Source organism: Moschus berezovskii, chromosome 4 (genome assembly GCF_049115385.1).
Source record: "Moschus berezovskii isolate FMDL1 chromosome 4, NW_MosBer_1.0, whole genome shotgun sequence".
Taxonomy (NCBI): domain Eukaryota; kingdom Metazoa; phylum Chordata; class Mammalia; order Artiodactyla; family Moschidae; genus Moschus; species Moschus berezovskii.
The window spans coordinates 76,502,068-76,525,249 of NC_142463.1; the positions used below are offsets into that span (position 1 = coordinate 76,502,068).

The 23,182-nt window shown below is 36.6% G+C and overlaps 1 protein-coding gene and 1 non-coding gene across 2 annotated transcripts in view; one reads left to right on the forward strand and one right to left on the reverse strand.

Annotated features, from left to right (window-relative positions):
• Positions 1-23,182, reverse strand: part of DPYD (dihydropyrimidine dehydrogenase) — a 955,731-nt gene that overhangs the window by 744,726 nt on the left and 187,823 nt on the right. The window lies entirely within an intron of this gene.
• On the forward strand, positions 13,551-13,657 carry LOC129541933 (U6 spliceosomal RNA). Its single transcript, XR_008682971.1, has one exon. It is a non-coding gene; the product is annotated as a U6 spliceosomal RNA (small nuclear RNA).

Genomic DNA, 23,182 nt, shown 5'->3' on the forward strand with positions numbered 1-23,182 from the left:
ATAAAGGGATGCTTGAAGAATGAGAGGGCATTAAGCAAGTGAAGGAGGGTGGGATTTAGAGCAGAAGATCATTCGAGAAAATGACCAAAACATAAAAATAGTATGTGCCTAGGACTAGAGAGAAAAGAACATGACAGGGTAGGTAGACTAATGGAATCTGGTCTGGCATAAAGTGAGAGTGAGAATAGAGAGGAATTAGGCTGCTGACCTAAAATTTAAGATATATCATTGTCACATTTGTCAGAAGATGAGAATTCTCTGAGAATTTCACTCAGAATGAGTCCTACGTAGCTCAGTGACAAAGGTGACGAGCGAGCTCATTTTCTATCCACTTCCATGTGTAAAGACGTGGGTTCATTTCCTTTGAGAAAAACAATACCAGTCTCCTTGTCATTCTTTTGTCAATCAGAGAGTCCTCTTCATTGTCTGGACCAATTTCTCAGTACCTAATTAATATCTTGTTTTTAAATCTGATCTCTTTTTTCTGGTTTGTGCCCTTAGCCTTCTCTCTAAATTAAATTTTACACAATGAGGACCGAAGGCTTTTCATAATCAATTGTCCTCTCTGAAATGCAGTCATTAAACCTCTCCCCTATCATTTCTCTAAATGCCATTGTTAGATTCACAGCTATCATTTAGTTGAATTCCTATCTTCTAATATTTAAGATTTTTTTTTTCCTTAAAACATTGTCACTGAGTTTAAAAATAATTTCTTGGAAGTATGATCAGTAGCACAACAATCCAAGAGGAAAAAAAAAAATATGGTCTATTTGGTCCTCAATTCTGAAATATAACATATAGGTGATACCTATATGTGTTAACTTCACATAGATAAACATGTTGTAGATTAATAGATTAATAGTGTTTGAAAGGATATCCTATTATGAGGTAAAATAAAGTAGCTAAGCTAAAATAAAAAGCTATAAAATAAAATGCAATAATAAATATCTTCTGACTTGTAATAGTCATTTTGACAGTTTTTTAAACATCTGCAATTCCACAAGAACAAAACAACAAAAATACTTACGATAGATAAAGATATAGACAGACAGATAGACAGACAGACAGAGGATTCTGGCTATCCCTAATAAGGCACATGTTTTTGGTTTTTCTTTTTTCTAACACCCAACTTAAATATAAGGCAATTAAAAAATAAAGTTATAATGTCAGGTATGAATGAGCCAAATTAATGCAAAGTGTATTTTTCTGTTCTTCCACAGAAATCTTAAATTCAACATAAACAGATTCACTTAACAGCACTGACAACGTAAGGATTTTTAGTTGTGGTTATTAAGCCTCTTTACCAAATAACTCTCCTTTTATTATTGAGCTAGTTCACAAATAACAGCTGTTGGAAATGTCAGATGTTAATGAGGCAGGGCAACGCAAACCTGAATTGTAGCATTCTTTTTTTCTTTGGTGCCATGAATATGCCAGAATGGGCAGACTCTGATAATAATACCATCTTGCAATTCTCTAAGCGCTCTGCAGACTAAAGTGCATCAGGCTGCCATTAATCCCACTTATCACTCTGACAGCTCAGTAATTACACTACTGCTATAGCCAGGTAGTCCTAATAAAATATCAACCACTGCAGTGGAATGCATACTGGTGAGATGTTTTATTAAACTTGGGGGGGTTGATCATCAAGTGACATTAGTGTTGACCTATTTTTCTATTTGACAATAAATTATCCTTTGACCAAGCCATAATAGATAGTACAGAGTGCATTTACTGTACCAAATCAGAAAGGTACTGCATTGCACTGATGTAGGCAAATGGTGTAAATAAAATAGCAGAAATGCATGTCAGAATGGTATTACCTAAATTGCTTTAAATGATTGATACCATGAAAACCACAGACACAGTACTTAGGGGAATATGTCAACAATTATTGTAAACCACAGTTCTACATAAATTTTTCGTTAGAAGTTAACATTTAAATTACGCTTGTTTTTATCTTCAGTCGTTTAATTCCTCTTTTATGTTTCAAAGTTATCCTTTTATAGTGTAGTTTATTTTGAAATGCATTGTAAGAGGCAAAAGTTAATTCAGATAAACATTCATGTAATATTTTTAATCCCCAAATAATTACATTTATAAGGAGTATATTAAGTTATTTTAAAGCAATAAAACATCTTAGATTTTTTCCTAGTGATGAACTTCTTTCATTTTCATATTTAATAGGGAACATGACAATAGATATCATTAAAAAGCAAAATACAGAATCTTTAATAATGTTAATCCTTCATGATTCAACATCACCATAAAAAATGTATGAAAAATTTAGTACCATTATTTAAGGTACAAAAACTATTAAAGACATATTTATCCAGTATCTTTTTCTAGGGAAAGAGAGCTGTGATTCCTCTCCCCAAATATCAGTGAGGCTGGAGAGTTTTATTCTATATTATGATACCAAACACATTATAGTGAGTAACAGAAGCAGCAGCATTTCATCCTTCACACATTTAAGAACAGACACCTGTTTCTTTTATTGTTAAGCAGCCATAACATTTGGAATAGTAACCTAGGCTTGTTAAAGAATTTTCTAATCTTTGAGTCTAAATAATTTATTCGCCAGTAAAAAAAAAAATCACACAAATATATTTGAAAGACTTTAAACCTCACATTGCACTGTCTTTGGGTTTTATTTGCTATACTTTGGTTCAATCAAGACAGCATTGTTTCATCAGATTATGTATAATCTATATTAATTGATATATAATCTAACAAGGAAGTTAGCATTTACATTAAAAATTATTTTAACATTGATGTTGGTTTTCCTCAGATCTTTGATGTTCAGCAGCTTTATTTGGAAGGTTTAACTAATTCAAATGAAGCAATGGGTACACGATATAACTTCTCTACCCTGTAATACCAGTGTAGGCAAATCTATAGTCTAATATCCTTCCCCAGCTTCACAATAATTTCTACTGAAACCAGGCAGAATGGAGTATCAGATTGAATGGAAGGAGTGTGAATCAAGAAAAGAAGGTTAAAAGTGTCTTGAGTTTCACAGCTTATATTACTGGTACCCAGTGATATATCTGGTACCTAGATATGGTCATAATAAAAGGACCCCAAAAAGGATGGTTGGCATCTTTAAACCATCAATCCAATATTCTAATACATCAAACACTCAAGGGCCATTCTCAGCTCAAAGTAATTCTTTCTGCTTTCTCAATATTCCATTAACAGCCATTCTTATACTTTGTTTCTCTGATTACACAACAAGTTCTTATTAACTCATGCATATTTGAAACTAACTTTTAATAACCCTAATAGGCTTCCCAGGTGGAGCTAGTGGTAAAGAAGCCACCTGCCAATGAAGGAGAGGTAAGAGACTCATGTTCGATTCCTGGGTCAGGAAGATTCCCTGGAGGAGGATATGGCAACCCAACCCAGGATTCTTGCCTGGGAAATCCCATGGACAGAGGAGGCTGGTGGGCTAGAATCCATAGGGTCGCAAAGAGTTAGACAAAAGTGAAGCAACTTAACAATTAGCAATATGCATCTTGGCCCAGTTTCTACACTCCACTGGTTTGGAAAGCTATGGCAAAATTATTTACAGTAACTGAAATTTTCATCCTGTGCACCATTCTGCCTTTTTAACCAAACCAATGGTGTTCATGATTGAAGGCTTTTAAAATATATTTGATTGTGTAGGCTGACAACAAAATATTTTTAAGTAAAGCTATTTATCCACTAGAAATTTACATTCACATGTGGGTGATTCAAGACAGTTCAAAAGAAGCAAAATTTAGAATAGTACACAATTCACACAATTGATGCTCAAAACATTTTGTTGTATGATCATGAATATAGAAATATAATATAGATATAAACTTTTCTATAATCTTCCTATAGTCTGACACAGAAAATTATTGGTTTTCTAATACTAATGGCTAAAAACAGTATATTTTACATTTTCTGCAAAATATGAATTACAAGAAGGAACTTAAATTTAAAAAATTAATATTCAATTTTACTCTTCATATGTAACTGATTCTTAAATATTAATAAGACTACTTTTATATCTGCTTCATAGATGAAAAAAATTGAGGTTCCAGAAATCTCCCAGAGGCATAATGATACAAGTGGCTAAGGCATTTGAAGAAAACACTAGAACATATTTACCATCTTATACTCAGGATTAGTCCATTCATGTATGAAGGCAGGTGAAAATTTTAAAAGGTGATGTTTTACTGACCTTATCCCTTGGCATCATCAGTGCCTCTTTGCCACAGTAATTTGAAAACAGAAAAAAAAGCAGTTAAGAAGTCTCAGCTAGAGAAAGCTATAGTATCCTCTCTCCTGGAGTCCAATTTTACTTTAAGGAAAAAAAAAAAGGAGAAGGTAGTCTTAACCATACTCTCAAGAGACTTCTCAAGTCAAGATGAAAACATTAGAGTTTTATGATATTACACAATTTTGAAGGCTTATTCTATTACAACTTTAAACAGCTTTGATATAGACATATCTACTGTAAAGAAAGTTTTCTAAAAAACTTTGTATGCTACATAAACCTCAACAGCATAAGAGCCATTAATTTGCACACATCTTATCCTGCAAGCAAATAAGACAGTTCTCTAAGAACTTAGTACATAGTACCACCTGGAAAATTTTAAACGTATTGTTGTATTTTACTACACAAAGAGACCATCATCATGAGTATCTTAGAATATTGTTCTTAAACTTAGATTGTTCTCTTTCTTATAAGAGCAAATCAGACTTTAAGTTTCTGTTTTTGCTGTACAGACGTGGAATAAGAAGAATGTGGTGGAATCAATGTACATTATAAGCTGCAGGAAAAGTCATTGTAAGAAAATAAAGACACATCATGAATATATACATAAGACAGCACTAATTAGGTATGAAAAGAGAACTGAGCATGATTAAAGGAAGTGGAGTCAGTCCTTAAAGTTTTCAAAATCTACTGGGGATTAAAGATACTAGAGATTGAAGTCAAGATTTAAACACCAATGCCAAAATCTAAGGGTGTGGTAGGAATGGTAAAGAACCTGCCTGCCAATTCAGGAGGCAAAAGAGATGCAAGTTTGCTCCCTGGACTGGAATGATCCCGGGAGGAGGGCATGGCAAGCCACTCCAATACTCTGACCTGGAGAATTACAAAGACAGAGGAGCCTGGAAGGCTACAGTCCATAGGGTCACAAAGAGTTGGACACAACTGAACTGACTTAGCACACACACCCCAAAATCTAAAGAAAATATGTTTATTTGCCAAATGCAGGTTATAGTAGTGTAGGAACAATGAACCCCTTTCTAATTTCTCTCTGCTACAAAGTTATTCAAAGAGTACAAGGTCATAACTTACAAACTGAATTGTTGAAATGAAATAAAGGATGCTATGATATGACAACTACTAGAAGTAATATTACACATTCACAAGTTTTTAAAAATATGTCAGTAACACAAAAGCACTTAAGTCAATGACTACAGAACAAATCAGAGTATTTATTAAATGTTTCTCTGCCCAGTAGATAACTAGGAACTAAAATATATGATATAATTTTATCCTTGACACTTGCAGCTTTAATAAAGGTATATTTTGATCAAAAAACCAAAGAGTACTATAGATAAAAGTCCTTCTTTATGTCCCGGAGGGATGGTGTCCTTGTCAAAACCCTTGCGGAAACCATTCTTTATTCAACGTAAGACAGCAGGGATTGAGAGTATTCAAAGTGATTGAAGAAGATGGCCAGATTCAAGAAGATAGAGAGCTATCTCCACCTTGCAGTAATGATAATGGTTAGTCAAGACCTGAATAGACTACAAGAGTTCAGTCGCTCAGTCGTGTCCGACTCTCCGCGACCCCATGAATCACAGCACGCCAGGCCTCCCGGTCCATCAACAACTCCCGGAGTTCACCCAAACTCATGTCCATTGAGTCGGTGATGCCATCCAACCATCTCATCCTCTGTCGTCCCCTTCTCCTCCTACACTCAATCTTTCCCAGCATCAGGGTCTTTTCAAATGAGGCAGCTCTTCGCATCAGGTGGCCAAAAAATTGGAGTTTCAGCTTTAATATCAGTCCTTCCAATGAACACCCAGGACTGATCTACTTTAGGATGGACTGGTTGAATCTCCTTGCAGTCCAAGGGACTTTCAAGAGTCTTCTCCAGCACCAGAGTTCAAAAGCATCAATTCATCAGTTTTCTTTCTAGTCCAACTCTCACATCCATACATGACCACGGGAAAAACCATAGCCTTGACTAGACAGACCATTGTTGACAAAGTAATGTCTCTGCTTTTCAATGTGCTGTCTAGGTTGGTCATAACTTTCTTTCCAAGGAGTAAGCGTCTTTTAATTTCATGGCTGCAATCACCATCTGCAGTGATTTTGGAGCCCAGAAAAATAAAGTTAGACACTGTTTCCACTGTTTCCCATCTATTTGCCATGAAGTGATGGAACTGGATGCCATGATCTTAGTTTTCTGAATGTTGAGCTTTAAGCCAACTTTTTCACACTTCTCTTTCACTTTCATCAAGAGGCTCTTTAGTTCGTCTTCACTTTCTGCCATAAGGGTGGTGTTATCTGCATATTTGAGGTTATTGCTATTTTTCCCGGCAATCTTGATTCCAGCTTGTGCTTCTTCCAGCTCGTGCTTCTTCCAGCTCAGCATTTCTCATGATGTACTCTGCATATAAGTTAAATAAGCAGGGTGACAATATACAGGCTTGATGTACTCCTTTTCCTATTTGGAACCAGTCTGTTGTTCCACGTCCAGTTCTAACTGTTGCTTCCCGACCTGCATACAGGTTTCTCAAGAGGCAGGTCAGATGGTCTGGGGTACTTTATTTATAGGAAATATACCCAGCACGAACAAGTCAGATAATACAATGCATATATATGAGGTACATAGTGTGTGTGCACACACGTAGACTTACATGTACACAAATATTAATTACTAAGTAATCAAATGTGCTTGTTTGTCAAAGCCTTTAAATATATTTACCCAGAAAGAATAGCACAGAGATTAAGAGAACAAGTTCTGGGTTTTGAGGTCCACATTTAATTCTTGAGTTAGCTTTACTGGTGTTAAGATGTTAGGCAAAAGACTTAACCTCTCTGAGGATCCATTTTATCATATGCAAATAGAGATAATAATTTGTACTTCAGAGGTCTGTTGTGAGAATGTTAAAATATTACACACTTGCACCAAATAGTATGTACTCCTTTAGTTATTTAACAGACATTCTCTATAATTCTCAAAATGCTCTGAAAAGTTATGTATTGCTTTCTCTCCTTTAATGTGAAAGGGGTCAGTGAAGAATCACAGTATAATGTTTTATAGTTATTTACATATATTAAACATAGTGGATTTCTGACCAACATAAACATATGCTTTAAATCTTCATTTGCTCCCTATAAGATTTCAGAAGAAGCAAAGAATATTTACATTTCAGGAAAATCAAGAGAGCCTTCACAAACAGATGCTTATGCTGGAGACTGCAGAATAACTAGGATTTTACCATGGACCAAGGAGTCTACCAGAGCTCAATACCGAGACCAAGTTTCGGATGCATATGTGGTTCTCCATATTCCACATAGCAGCTACTATACAATGTGCATTTTACCTGTCCAGTAATATGTCAGGAATAAATGAGAGGAATGAGGGGATGAAATGAGGGAAAAAGAACATCTACTGCCTAATATCATTCATTAAAAAAAAAAACAGACTCTGGGTCCAACCAGGGCAGAGAGAATAACCCATCGTTGGTTCTCTGTATCTATGCTTGTAGCTGGCACATGTACAGTTGCTCACCGATGCTTATGGAAATTTCCTGTTACTGCATTTCTTCAGGGATCAAACTGTTAAAATGCATGTCAATCTCATCAATGATCCAGTGTTATTTATACAGAATCCTTTCCTCTTGAGGCTTCTTGTTTCTTTATGCAAATAGCATGAGGCAAACATATTCTCCTCCCCAAAATAAGTTAAATTAAAGATGATAGGTTGGGCAATTCAATATACTGTGAGGTTTGAGCTTTTGAAAAATGGATATATCCTAACTAAAAGTGTAACTTATCTTTTTATGAATGCATACTTGAGAAAGTAATGAAAGCAATGAGTAAATATGAGAATCCTTGTGAAAGAGGCTTTCCTTTCTTGCTGAACCACATATTACCTGCCAGTACTTCTGCATTTTCAATGCCTTGTTAAGGCATATTTGTCCCTTTCCCTTTTCCATTTCTACCACCTGAAGAGATGGTGACAGAGTATTTCTTACCCTCCAGGGTAGAGTAGCACTTGGCCCTCACAAAATATGCTATCTACGAACAAATAAAATATTCCCTTACATAACTGTTTACAATTAAGAAAATATCTATGATTTATATACCATTTAAATTTGAATAAGGTGATGGACAGGGAAGCCTGGCGTGCTGCAGTCCATGGGGTCACAAAGAATCAGACACGACTGAGCAACTGAACTGATCTGAACTGATTGAATATACATGCGATCACATGCACTCATAATAAAGATCAATCACATGCTTAGTCTGGAGAGGAAAATGGCAACCCACTCCAGTATTCTTGCCTGGAAAATTCCATGGATGGAAGAGTCTGACAGGCTGTGGTCCATGGGTCGCAAAGAGTCGAACATGACTGAGCAACTAACAACAACATGTTTAGTTAAGCATGTAGTCATTTTGAAAAATCCAACATTTGCAATACATCTACAGTCTAGTCTGCTATTTTTAATTTAACTACAACAAGCCATATGTAATTATTTTTCAAACCAGCATATTGTTGCTGAGCACAATTGTGGTTCCCCTCACATTCTAGACAGCTATTACACGATGCTCAATACACTTTTGATCCTTTACAGACCTTAGAGAGAACTGGGTGACAGTACTGACAGTTTTTATTATAGCTTTCCTACTACTCAATAATCTTATTTCACCTGGACTATTTCCCCAGTAGTGTCATAAACTCTTTGATTTATATTGAGAATCCTTCCAGGCTTCTTAGAAAGAAGACATTCTTTTTCATAACATATCCATATGATGTGAAAATTATATTTTCAAACTTTGAAACACCTGTTATATGTTTATCTTAATGTCAGTGAAGCCCCCTTAGGAAGGCCAACCAAAAAAAGCAATATATATTAGTCATAGATGTTTTTAAAGCAAAATTTTCAGCAAATTTCAAAACTGAAAAAGCTTTGTAATTTATGAATTTGCCGGTAATTTCAGAAAAAAATATAAGAATAATAGTAATGTTGGCAGATTTTTATCTGATTTCTAATAAATATGTAAAAGAGAAACAAAGTCAAATAGTATAATCTATAAATAAAATACAATTCCCAGATATGTAGGATATATTGATCATGAAAAAAGAACATTTGTGTAAATATGTATGCAAGATATTGATTTAAAAATATACCAGACTTACTTCATGTAAAAGAGAATTTTGTCCAGTATTTTTGTCTTTGTAAGCGCAACAGTTATTGCAATACTTGAGGTGATAAAAGAACAAATATGGACAGCAATCACCATCCTTGAAGTTTCCACCTATTGGCACTAGTATTCAGTTTCATGTGTGGAGCCCATAAAATTTTGTCTAAAAGCTTCACTTTATAAAAATAATGTCACTCCTCCTTATTTAAAAGTAAAAGCTTTAAAACATACTTTAAATTTAAATATTCATTCCTTTTACATAGTTAAATCTATGTTGATTACCCTAAGTAAAAGAAAACTGCATTCAGCACAAAAAAATTTTAAGTAAAAGAAAACTGTACTCAGCACAAAAAAAAATTTTAAGTATTATACACAATCCAGCTGATCTTTTTAAAACCCATAACTGATTATGACATTCTCTTGATTAAAAGGAGAACTGGCATACAATACAATGGCCTTTGAACTTGGCCCCTGCCTACTGCATTCCTCCAGCTCCAGCTGCAACAACTGACCAACTCTAGAACTCTGTAGTTCTGTGACCAGGTCATCATTTTTCAACCTCTGTGTATTTCAACATGATCTTCCCTTGCCTAAAGAACTGCAGAATTCATCTCCAATGTCTCTCATGGAGACCCCTGGTTCTTACTATTTTCATCTTCCAGAGCACCCTGTGGATTCTTTTATGAAAGTAATGATCATACTAGACACTAACAGTTGATTTTCTGGTCTCTGAATCCTTCTCCACTGAGAAAATGATTGGGTTCCTTTTCTTTGTTGTAGGTCTGCTCAGAAATAAATTAATTTTAAATTGGCTGAAAAAACCAACCAGAATTTTGGAAATGTACCAGGTATTTCCATTAATGTTTGGGAAAATAACTTTAATAACTTCCTTTCAAACTTATGTAAATCATATACACTTACAGAAAAAGGTATTTATATTTGTTTTAACTTATTGAGTAAATACTTAGGAGTTGCTATATACCAGTTGTATTCTGTGTTTTATAAATACTAACCCATTTAATTTTCATACCACTCAGTGAGGAAGACATAAATATTAATTCACTATGGCTTTATCAGAATCTGATGTAGTAGAAACTTTTTCTTCTCATTTTAAAGATAGTAAGGCACAAAATTTTCTTCTCTGATTTAGGTGTAAAATATTTTATTGTCTATTTCTGTGATCCTGGTGATCATTAAGCTAACAGACATAAAAGGAATGAAACTGGATCATTTGCAGAGATGGGGATGGACCAAGAGTCTCTCTACAGAGTGAAGTAAATCATAAAAAGAAAAACAAATATCATATATTCATGCATAAATATGGAATCTAGAAAAATGGTATAGAAGAACCTATTTTCAGAGCAGGAATAGACACACACTTAGAGAATGGACATACGGACATGGGGTGGGGAAGGGGAACTGTGATGAATTGGGAGATTGGGACTGACATATATACCATACCATGTGTAAGACAGACAGCTAGTGGGAACCTGCTATACAGCACACAGAGCTCAACTCCGTGCTTTGTGGTGACCTAGAAGGTGAGATGGGGGAGGGAAAGGTCCAAGAGAGAGGGGATACATGTATACATATAGCTGATTCACTTCGTTGTACAGCAGAAACTAACAATATTGTAAGGCAACTATACCCCAATTTTAAACAAAGTTAATAGACATTTCTCAAAGGCCTGTGATTCCCAACTTTCTATTCTAAAATCATAATCGTGTATGGTGAAGTCAGGGCTTGCCTTCAGGCTGTGGACTGGAAAGCCAGATTGAGGACTCCTATCCAGGTCTGATGTTCTCCAAAGTCAAGACTGTGGGTATCATAATTTCATTATTGCAGTAGTTTTCATAGTGATAGTCACAGTGAGAATTTGAGAAAGTCTCTGATACAATATAAAAAACCATATATGTGGTAGACCTTCTTATACAATATAGGCCACACATGACTGGTTTCAAATGCAATCTAACAAAAATCCTATCTGCTTCACAATGTACCCAGCAATAATACTTACAGATCATGTAATCCTTTAAAAAGCATTTTTTATACTAAATTACACAGAGATCACTAAGATTAATTTTCTCAATAAAAATACCAGATAAAGGAAAACAATTAGAAACAACCTAAAGATATCACAAACATGAGTCAAAATAGATAAAATGTATTCAACATCTATAATCATTACCAGTCTAAAATAATTCTGTCACTATATAGAATTTGCAACATAATATATTAGACAAAGAGACTCCAGGTAAGATCAAAATTGCTCCATTAAAGATGTTGTCCAGTCCACTATTACTTCCCACTAGGTTTTGTATGGAGTGACCTAGGCACTACTTCAGTCCTTGGGAGTTTAATGTGTAAGAGTCGATGACATCTCACATGAAGAATATGGAGAAATTTCAGGAAATTAATGAATATTAGAGAAAAACAGATAAGAATATAAATGTTTAATCTTCCTAATTTAATTCATATCTTAAGGTGGACCAGGGTTTCAGGCAATAGCACTGTCTGGAAATGAACTAATGTGATAATCTGATCATTATTAGAATATTTTGAAAAAAATTAGCCTGGAAGCCAAAGGATACAATGTTCAGATATAATACCTTGAACATGGTCATCAAAATTAGCTGCCTACAGCATATTATTTAAACTCTAAAAGCAGAAAATTAAAAAACTAAAGACAAATCATATATATTTTTGTAAACACAGAAAATTCCATTCATTATACTTCTAATCAAATTCCTTACGATTATAAAGTAAAAGTGACAAATAGATTCAAGGGATTTGCTCTGAAAGACAGAGTGCCTGAAGAACTCTGGACAGAGGTTAGTGACATTGTACATACAGGAGGCAGTGATCAAGACCATCCCCAAGGAAAAAAAAAATGCAAAAAGTCAAAATGGTTGTCTGAGGAAGAATTACAAATAGATGAGAAAAGAAGAGACGTTAAAGGCAAAAGAGAAAAGGAAAGATATACCCATCTGAATTCAGAGTCCAAAGACTAGCAAGGAGAGATAAGGAAGCCTTCCTTAGTGATCAATGCCAAGAAATTGAGGGAAACGATAGAATGGGAAAGACTAGAGATCTCCTCAAGAAAATTAGAGACACCAAGGGAACATTTCATGCAAAGATGGGCACAATAAAGGACAGAAATGGTATGGACCTAACAGAAGTGGAAGATATTAAGAAGAGGTAGCAAAATTACAAAGAAGAACTATAGAAAAAAAAAAAAAAAAACTCTTCATGACCCAGATAACCATGATGGTGTGATCACTCACCTAGAACCAGACATCTGGAGCCGGAAGCCAAGTCGGTCTTAGGAAGCATCCCTATGAACAAAGCTAGTGGAGGTGATGGAATTCCAGTTGAGCCATTTCAAATCATAAAAGATGATGCTACACTCAATATGCCAGCAAATCTGGAAAACTCAGCAATGGCCACAGGACTGGAAAAGGTCAGTTTTCATTCCAATTCCAAAGAAAGGCAATGCCAAATAATGTTCAAACTACCACACAGTTGCACTCATCTCACACGCCAGCAAAGTAATGCTCAAAATTACTCCAAGTCAGGCTTTAACAATACATGAACTGTGAACTTCCAGATGTTCAAGCTAGATTTAGAAAATGCAGAGGAACCAGAGATCAAATTACCAACATCTGTTGGATCATCAAAAAACCAAGAGAGTCCTAGAACATCCACTACTGCTTTATTGACTATGCCAAGCCCTTTGACTGTGTGGATTGCAATAAACTGTAGAAAATTCTGAAAGAGATGGGAATACCAGACCACTTGATCTGCCTCCTGAGAAATCTGCATGCAGGTCAAGAAGCAACAGTTAGAACCAGACATGGAACAACAGACTGGTTTCAAATTAGGAAAGGAGAACATCGAGGGTATATATTGTCACCCTGCTTACTTAACTTCCATGCAGAGGACATCATGTGAAATGCCAGGACAGATGAAGCACAAGCTGGAATCAAGTCTGCCAGGAGAAATATCAATAACCTCAGATATGCAGATGACACCACCCAATGGAAGAAAGCGAAAAGGAACTGAAGAGCCCCTTAATGAAACTGAAAGAGGACAGTCAAAAAGCTGGCTTAAAACTCAGCATTCAGTGCTCGCTTTGGCAGCACATACACTAAAATTGGAACAATACAGATAAGATTAGCAAGGCCCCTGAATAAGGGTGACATGCAAATTCGTGAAGTGTACCATATTTTTTGGACACCTTATCTTTGACAAGGGAGACAAGAACATATAATGGAGAAAAGACAATCTCTTTAACAAGTGGTGCTGAAAAGACTGGTCAACCACTTGTAAAAGAATGAAACTAGAACACTTCCTATTTTTGTGTAACACCATACACAAAAATAAACTTAAAATACAATAAAGATCTAAATGTAAGACCAGAAGTGATAAAATTCCTAGAGGAAAACATAGGCAAAACACTCTCTGACATAAATCACAGCAGGATCCTCTATGACCCACCTCCCACAGTAATGGAAATAAAAGCAGAAATAAACAAATGGGACCTAATTAAACTTAAAAGCTTTTGCATAATGAAGGAAACAATAAGCAAGGTGAAAAGACAGGCTTCAAATGGGAGAAAATAATAGCAAATGAAGCAACTGACAAAGAATTAATCTCAAAAATATACAAGCAGCTCATGCAGCTCAATTCCAGAAAAATAAATGACCCAATCAAAAAATGGGCCAAAAAACTAAACGACATTTCTCCAAAGAAGACATATAGATGGCTAACAAACACATGAAAAGATGCTCAACATCACTCATTATCAGAGAAACGCAAATCAAAACCACACTGAGGTACCATTTCACGCCAGTCAGAATGGCTGCTATCCAAACGTCTACAAGCAATGAATGCTGGAGAGGGTGTGGAGAAAAGAGAACTCTTATCCTGTTGGTGGGAATGCAAACTAGTACAGCCACTATGGAGAACAGTGTGGAGATTCCTTAAAAATCTGGAAATGGAGCTGCCATATGACCTACCAATCCCACTGCTGGGCATACACACTGAGGAAACCAGAATTGAAAGAGACATGTGTACTCCAATGTTCATCGCAGCACTGTTTACAGTAACTAGGACATGGAAGCAACCTAGATATCCATTGGCAGAGGAATAGACAAGAAAGCTGTGGTACCTATACACAATGGAATATTACTCAGCTATTAAAAAGAATGCATTTGAATCAGTTCTAATGAGGTGGATGAAACTGGAGCCTATTATACAGAATGAAGTAAGTCAGAAAGAAAAACACCAATACAGTATATTAACACATATATGTGGAATTTAGAAAGATAGTAACGATGACCCTATAGGTGAGACAGCAAAAGAGACACAGATGTAAAGAACAGACTTTTGGACTCTGTGGGAGAGGGCGAGGTGGGATGACTTGAGAGAATAGCATTGAAACATATATATTACCATATGTGAAATAGATCTCCGGTCCAGGTTCGATGCATGAGACAGGGTGCTCAGTGCTGATGCACTGGGATATGCTGAGGAATGAGAAAGGGAGGGAGGTAGAAGGGGGATTCAGGATAGGGACACATGTACACCCAGGCTGATTCATGTCAATGTATGGCAAAAACCACTACAACATTGTAGAGTAATTAGCCTCCAATTAAAATAAATTAATTAATTAAAAAAAAACTCAGCATTCATAAACTAATTCATGGCATCAGGTCCCATCACTTAATGGCAAATAGAAGGGGAAATTCCAAAAGGAAATCAGTCCTGAATATTCATTGAAGGACTGATGCTGAAGCTGATACTACAATACTTTGTCCACCTGATATGAAGAACTGACTCATTTGAAAAGACCCTGATTCTGGGAAAGATTGAGGGCAAGAGGAGAAGGGGACGACAGAGGATGAGATGGTTGGATGGCATTATCAACTTGATGGACGTGGGTTTGGGTGGACTCCAGGAGTTGTTGATGGACAGGGAGGACTGGCGTGCTGCAGTTCATAGAGTCACAGAGTCGGACACGACCAAACTGATCTGAGCTTCCCCAGTGCTCACTGGTAAAGAACCTGTCTGCAGTGCAGGAGATGGGGGCAGGCAATGAGGATTTGATATCTGTGTCAGGAAGATCCCCTGGAGAAGGGAAATGGCAACCCACTCCAGTATTCTTGCCTGGAAGATCTCAAATCCCTGGGGTGACAAAAGAGTCGGACACAACTGGGCAACCAAATAAAAACAACAAATGAAAGTAGCATAGAGCTCTCTGCCCAATTACTTTTAGGTTCATCTCAGTCACAAACAGATCATCTCTTTCATCTGATCTCTCTTCTTTTAACCACACACCAGCCAGTAGTTAGTCATCACAAGACAATTCAATACCATAAAAGACAATATACTTTGCTGGATTCTGGACTTAAATCTGAACTCTATAACTCACTAGATTTGTGATCTTAGAAGAATTATTTAAATAGAACGTGCCCTCAGCTTCCTCATCTAACTTGCTAATTATAGGCTAGACACTATACCATTATAGGGAGGATTGCTTAAATATATGTAAAACATTTAGGGCCTGCCACACAATAAAGGCTCAATGATACAAATCACTGTTGCAAATCATTATTGTCTAGGAACAATAGAGAATGCAATGAAATAAATGAGTACTTCTTTTCCACAGCTACTGAAAAGCACAGTGTTATGATGTAACTATATAACTGTAAAATAATGTCTACTACACAGGTTACTGCAAAAACAAAATAAGACAAATAAGAAGAGGACCAGCAACAATGTCATTCTCATACAAGTTGCCCAATAAATGATAATTTGAGAACATTTTTAAAAATATTAATATCTTCCAAACCAATTCAAGAAGAGTCTGTGGAATACAGAAGTGAACTGATATTCTGAATAGAAACAGAATGTGTAACCATGAGATTATATGAAATAAAATATGTAAGATGCAATTGTTATGTGCATCCATAAGCTTGATAAGGAAAACAGCAGTCACACAACAAAGCCAAACATAAACTGATCTCTACAGATATGCTATTAGCATGATGGGACAAACTCAGCAATAATTTGGCAGTCTGTACCTCATTTGTCACCTTGCTTATTTAACTTATATGCAGAGTACATCATGAGGAACGCGGGGCTGGAAGAAACACAAGCTGGAATCAAGATTGCTGGGAGAAATATCAATAACCTCAGATATGCAGATGACACTACCCTTATGGCATAAAGTGAAGAGGAACTCAAAAGCCTCTTGAGGAAAGTGAAAGAGGAGAGTGAAAAGGTTGGCTTGAAGCTCAACATTCAGAAAACTAAGATCATGGCATCTGGTTCCATCACTTCATGGGAAATAGATGGGGAAACAGTGGAAACAGTGCCAGGCTTTATTTTTTCAGGCTCCAAAATCACTGCAGATGCTGATTGCACCCATGAAATTAAAATACACTTACTCCTTGGAAGGAAAGTTATGACCAACCTTGATAGTATATTGAAAAGCAGAGACATTACTTTGCCAACAAAGGTCCGTCTAGTCAAGGCTATGGTTTTTCCCGTGGTCATGTATGGATGTGAGAGTTGGACTGTGAAGAAAGCTGATCGCCAAAGAATTGATGCTTTTGAACTGTGGTGCTGGAGAATATTCTTGAGAGTCCCTTGGACTGCAAGGAGATCCAACCAGTCCATTCTAAAGGAGACCAATCCTGGGTGTTCATTGGAAGGACTGATGCTAAAGCTGAAACTGCAATACTTTGGCCACCTCATGCGACGAGTTGACTCACTGGAAAAGACTCTGATGCTGGAAAAGGTTGGGGGCGGGAGAAGAAGGTGACGACAGAGAATGAGATGGCTGGATGGCATCACCGACTCTGTAGACATGAGTTTGAGTGAACTCCGGGAGTTGGTGATGGACAGGGAGGCCTGGCGTGCTATGATTCATGGGGTCGCGGAGCGTCGGACACGACTGAGCAACTGAACTGAACTGAACTGAACCTCATTTGTCCAAATGATCTCTTCTTTAGTTCATTATCAATAGCTTTAGTGAGATAGTAACCAATTCTCTATTTGTGTAGTTAGTGTAGACAAATTTATATGTCTGCAAAGAAAAAAGGCTTTAGAACCTAGGGTGGTGAGAGTGGGAAGGAAGGCAATGAATCTTGCTTTGTCAAAGGAAGCACCTCTGATAGAGGTATAACTTCCATCAGATAATAACTTCATTATTTCCTACATTAAAATGGATACCTTTTCAAGATGAATGCATTTCATATGATGGGATATCTGAATTTTCTACTTTAAGTAAACAGAAAAACTCATTTTTAAATATTTTTAGAGAATAATTTTTCTCATGTACTACCTTTTTATTCAAGCTGTGAAATGTCCCACCTACTCCTTTCTTGATATTTTTTAAGGTGAATTTTTCAGAACAATCTCATGGAGAGGAAACTGTTTCACAAGCTAGGAAGATATGAATCTCTTCTTTCAGAATAGTGAGTGTATAAATCCTTTTTTATTGAAGAGGTGTTGTTAAAATTCTACATGTAAGATGACAGTACTGTATTGATTTTGGTAACGGTGATACAAAAGCAGTATCTTTAGGTAAACATGCCATATTCTTCCTATTTTTCTGCCTTTGCTCTTATGTTTCCTTCAATATAAAATGCAGGACTCCTCATTCATGTTCCTCTTCTGGCAAATTCTTGGGCATTCTTCAGGATGGAGCTAAGGTATCTCTCCTCTTGAGAAGCCTCCCTCAACTTCCTCATTTTCCCCTCTTAAAGGTAATTCATTTACTTCATATACCCACATTTTCATCTTTTACTAGATTTTTTTAAATGTATCCCCAAATAGCTGATATGTCTCAGAAGACAAATTTTATTCATTCAAAAAACACTGAGCATCTGTAAGTCATGAGAAACTGATGGCTAGAAAAACAGACATAGATACTTCCTCACGGTTAAACACAGATACATGCATCTTAGGGTTAAACAAACATTTCACTCTAAAGATGAAGATGAATTACAATAGCATAGAGCAGTGGGATCAGGGGATCAGGGAATTCTTCCTGCCATCACAGGGATGAGTAGGAGTTACCCCCAAGCAAGGAGAAGAAGGGAGGAGGCAAAGGAAACAGATGTACAAATGCTAGGAGATGGCAGGAGGCTCAGAGGTTGAAGGCTTTGAAGGACGCTGGTGCCTGGAGCAGAAACTGATGGGGAGGGTGGCTGACAAGGCCTGAGAGACTACAGATTTAGCCCGGGACTTCCAGCAGCTAGCCATACCAGGTGCTCAAAAATGTTTGCTGAATAAATAAATGAACAATAATAATAATAAAGACTATGCACTTGCTTAGTTTTTGAGGGTTTATGTTATTTGTATCTTGGGAAAATTAAAAATTTTACAAGGTAATTTACTTCACATTACTATAAAAAGGAATATTTTTGCCTTGTTAAGACCATCCCCTTTTCGTATATTTAAAAGTAATTTAGAGAACTATAATTCAGATTTAAATACAGTATATAAAGTATTTATGATGCAGCTAACTTGAAAAACACACAACTTAACATACATCTGCTTCCAGTGGAAATATTTATAATATTTACCAAGTTTCTCTGTGGATTCCAAGAAGATGTAAATTGTACAATCTCTTTAGGAGAAAAATGATCCTCATTTTCCACATAGCCTTACCAAATGAATGCCCCAAAAGACAGCTTGGCACTAACCATTTCTTTTGTCTGCACTACTGGCTTCCCATAATATATACTGCCCAAGAAAAAGGAACACCTCCCCCTGACTGATGAAATCATTATAGACATTTCCCATGACAAAATGATTCAGTCATGAGGCAAAGACACCTAAAAATAAACTTTCAGGGAAGACAAATTCAAGAATCAAGAAGGAATTTCAATGTTCCTCTTCACTGAAAGAGCACTGGACAAAGAGGTCTTTCCAGTTCCTATCATGTTAGGAACAAATAATACAATCCTGATCCCATCATTTAACCGGATTAGGTCTCTGTTTTCTTATGTTAAAGGCAAGGCTATATGATCAAGTGGTCTCTAAAGTGCTTTCTAACATAAAAGGGTCCCATGGTCCAGTATTGTCCTCACATGTTTCTCAAATATTATAAGATTATCAAAAGAAAATTCTTAAAAAAAATTATAAATACCACATTCAGTTTTAGGAGTTGATAATCACCAAAATTTTAAACTATAAAGATTTTTTTAATGAGTAAAGAGAATCTTTCAATAAATGAAACAGAGTCTGAACCCAATAGTGAGACCTCTCCTAAAATTTCATTAGTAACATGGAAACCCTTATTTTAATGTGAAGAACTTGAAAGAAATCCAACTGACAGTAATAAAAATGGTAAAATATTTGACAACCTTCATCTGGTTCAAGATGTCCAGCTACATTAAGTGATGAGGATATAGAATGTTTCCAATTCCTTCACACTGTATTTCTTGGCAATCTGACTTAATTTTGAACTAAAAAGTCATTAAGAAAGCTATTTAACTCCAATTTTAAATGTTACAAACTGACCTCCTCTACCTACACCTCAGCCAGATATTCCCATTTATTTCCATCCTTATCATGCCATTTTAGCCTCCTGCACAGAAAACATCAAGATCCTTTTTGAAAGTGTACTGGAATAAAACAGGGGCCAGAAAATATGGCCTATATCCTGGCACTGTTACTTGAAGGCTGTGGGTTTGGGTAATCCACCTCATCTGTCTATGTCTACCTTTTTTCATTCAGAAAATGAGATAATATTTACCTTAGAATCATGAGAATTGAATAATTTATATGAAGAGCTGAAGCCCAAATATCTATTCAAAACAGACTTATGCTTCACTTACACATTCTGCTCACCCCAACACCTCCTTACCTGGTGCATGCCTCTTGGGGATTAAGTCTTTTGGCTTGTTTTTTTCTTTACTGCTACCCAAGTTATAAGCCAGAATTACTGAATCATACAGATATTCACATTTTGCAAAGTTAGTATTAAGAAATATTTCGCTAACTTTCCTAAGGCCCTAGAACTCCAAAAATCTACTGACTACTCTTTAGGTCAGCTGTGAAAAGAAGAGAAGCGAAAAGCAAAGGAGAAAAGGTAAGATATAAGCATCTGAATGCAAAGTTCCAAAGAATAGCAAGGAGAGATAAGAAAGCCTTCCTCAGTGATCAATGCAAAGAAATAGAGGAAAATAACAGAATAGGAAAAACAAGAGATCTCTTCAAGAAAATTAGAGATTCCAAGGGAACATTTCATGCAAAGATGGGCTCGATAAAGGACAGAAATGGTATGGACCTAACAGAAGCAGAAGATATTAAGAAGAGGTGGCAAGAATACACAGAAGAACTGTACAAAAAAGATCTTCACGACCAAGATAGTCACGATAACGTGATCACTGACCGAGATCCAGATATCTTGGAATGTGAAGTCAAGTGGGCCTTAGAAAGCATCACTACGAACAAAGCTAGTGGAGGTGATGGAATTCCAGTTGAGCTATTTCAAATCTTGAAAGATGAGGCTGTGAAAGTGCTGCACTCAATATGCCAGCAAATTTGGAAAACTCAGCAGTGACCACAGGACTGGAAAAGGTCAGTCTTCATTCCAATCCCAAAGAAAGGCAATGCCAAAGAATGCTCAAACTACCGCACAATTGCACTCATCTCACACGCTAGTAAAGTCATGCTCAAAATTCTCCAAGCCAGGCTTCAGCAATATGTGAACCGTGAACTCCCAGATGTTCAAGCAGGTTTTAGAAAAGGCAGAGGCACCAGAGATCAAATTGCCAACATCCGCTGGATCATGGAGAAAGCAAGAGAGTTCCAGAAAAACATCTATTTCTGCTTCATTGACTATGCCAAAGCCTTTGACTGTGTGGATCACAATAAACTGTGGAACATTCTGAAAGAGATGGGAATCCCAGACCACCTGACCTACCTCTTGAGAAACCTGTATGCAGGTCAGGAAGCAACAGTCAGAACTGTACATGGAACAACAGACTGGTTCCAAATAGGAAAAGGAGTGCGTCAAGGCTGTATATTGTCACCTTGCTTATTTAACTTATATGCAGAGTACATAATGAGAAACGCTGGACTGGATAAAGCACAAGCTGGAAGCAAGATTGCTGGGAGAAATATCAATAATCTCAGATATGCAGATAACACTACCCTTATGGCAGAAAGTGAAGAGGAACTCAAAAGCCTCTTGTTGAAAGTGAAAGAGGAGAGTGAAAAAGTTGGCTTGAAGCTCAACATTCAGAAAACAAAGATCATGGCATCTGGTCCCATCACTTCATGGGAAATAGATGGAAAAACAGTGGAAACAGTGTCAGACTTTATTTTTTTGGGCTCCAAAATCACTGCAGATGCTGATTGCAGCCATGAAATTAAAAGACATTTACTCCTTGGAAGGAAAGTTATGACCAACCTTGATAATATATTGAAAAGCAGAGACATTACTTTGCCAACCAAGGTCCGTCTAGTCAAGGCTATGGTTTTTCCCGTGGTCATGTATGGATGTGAGAGTTGGACTGTGAAGAAAGCTGATCGCCGAAGAATTGATGCTTTTGAACTGTGGTGTTGGAGAAGACTCTTGAGAGTCCCTTTTACCGCCAGGAGATCCAACCAGTCCATTCTAGAGGAGATCATTCCTGGGTGTTCATTGGAAGGACTGATGCTAAAGATGAAGCTGTAATTCTTTGTCCACGTCATGTGACGAGTTGACTCACTGGAAAAGACTCTGATGTTGGGAAAGGTTGGGGGCGGGAGGAGAAGGGAACGACAGAGAATGAGATGGCTGGATGGCATCACCGACTCTGTGGACATGAGTTTGAGTGAACTACGGGATTTGGTGATGGACAGGGAGGCCTGGCGTGCTGTGATTCATGGGGTCGCAAAGAGTCGGACACGACTGAGCGACTGAACTGAACTCTTTAGGTCAGATTTTTATTTCTGTCATCCTGTATCTCTCTGCCTCTAGAGTCTAGATTCCTTCTCCACCAGTATTCCTATCCTCATTCTTTCCTTCAAACACCTAGCATAGAACCTTACTATTACTTACTGTCCAGAGTATAATTTATTTTCAATATGACTGGATATCTCAAATCATATTATTATATTACAGTCATACTATTTTCCAACAGGAGTCAAATGAAGTGCAGACTCTTGAAAACAATAATAGAAACAATACTATCTTAAAAGTCAAAAAGATCTGGGTTCGAATCCTGCCTCTTCCATTTACTAATGTGACAAGTCACAACTGCTGTGAACCTCACCTCCTGAATCTATATAAGTGGATTTATAATGTTATTAGGAGGACCAGAAGAGATTAAATAACTACAGAGTCTACCTAAGTATTTGTAAAGTAGTAACTGTTAATAAATGTTACTTCCCCATCTCCTTTAATACCTAACAACAACAGCATTCTCTAACATTTTTTATTAACCAATAAAGAAAAGATCAGTGCCCTCATGGTGACTATCTTTCTCTGTTTTTTTATTTGGTTAAACTTATTTACACAGCTCTCTCCCCCTGTAAGTCTGTAAAACTTTCCGATTAGTACCCACATTTATTCCTCTCTGCATCCGTCTAATACCTAGCACAGTGCCCAGCAAGTAGCAGAGGCTTAATATTAAACGTTAGATAAATAAATTAATGTAGTTACCATCTCATTTATCTCCCACTCATGCCCCAATGTGCACTCACATGCAACCAATGCTTTTTAAAACTTCACAGTATGAACTTCTTAAA